Source organism: Apis dorsata, unplaced genomic scaffold (assembly GCF_000469605.1).
Source record: "Apis dorsata unplaced genomic scaffold, Apis dorsata 1.3 scaffold_41, whole genome shotgun sequence".
Taxonomy (NCBI): domain Eukaryota; kingdom Metazoa; phylum Arthropoda; class Insecta; order Hymenoptera; family Apidae; genus Apis; species Apis dorsata.
Window position 1 is genome coordinate 242,880 of NW_006263343.1, and position 231 is coordinate 243,110.

Below are 231 nucleotides of genomic sequence, written 5' to 3' on the forward strand. Positions count from 1 at the left end.
TAAAATTACCAATTGAAAAAGAATATTCTCTCCCCTTTCCCCTTCTCAAGATCATTTATTTCTTTAACATATCGTGTTCTAATATTATATGTAAATATATATTATTAAGTGATATGTATTACATATATATTATTAAATTACTAATAAATTTACAATTTAAATTTAATGAATAAAAAAATATTTTTTATTCTAAAATTTTAATATTTATAATGTTATTTATTTTTAAAAGAA

The 231-nt window shown here is 15.2% G+C and overlaps 1 protein-coding gene across 2 annotated transcripts in view; it reads left to right on the forward strand.

The window, feature by feature from the left end:
• Positions 1–231, forward strand: part of LOC102677144 (UTP--glucose-1-phosphate uridylyltransferase) — a 23,152-nt gene that overhangs the window by 13,256 nt on the left and 9,665 nt on the right. The window lies entirely within an intron of this gene.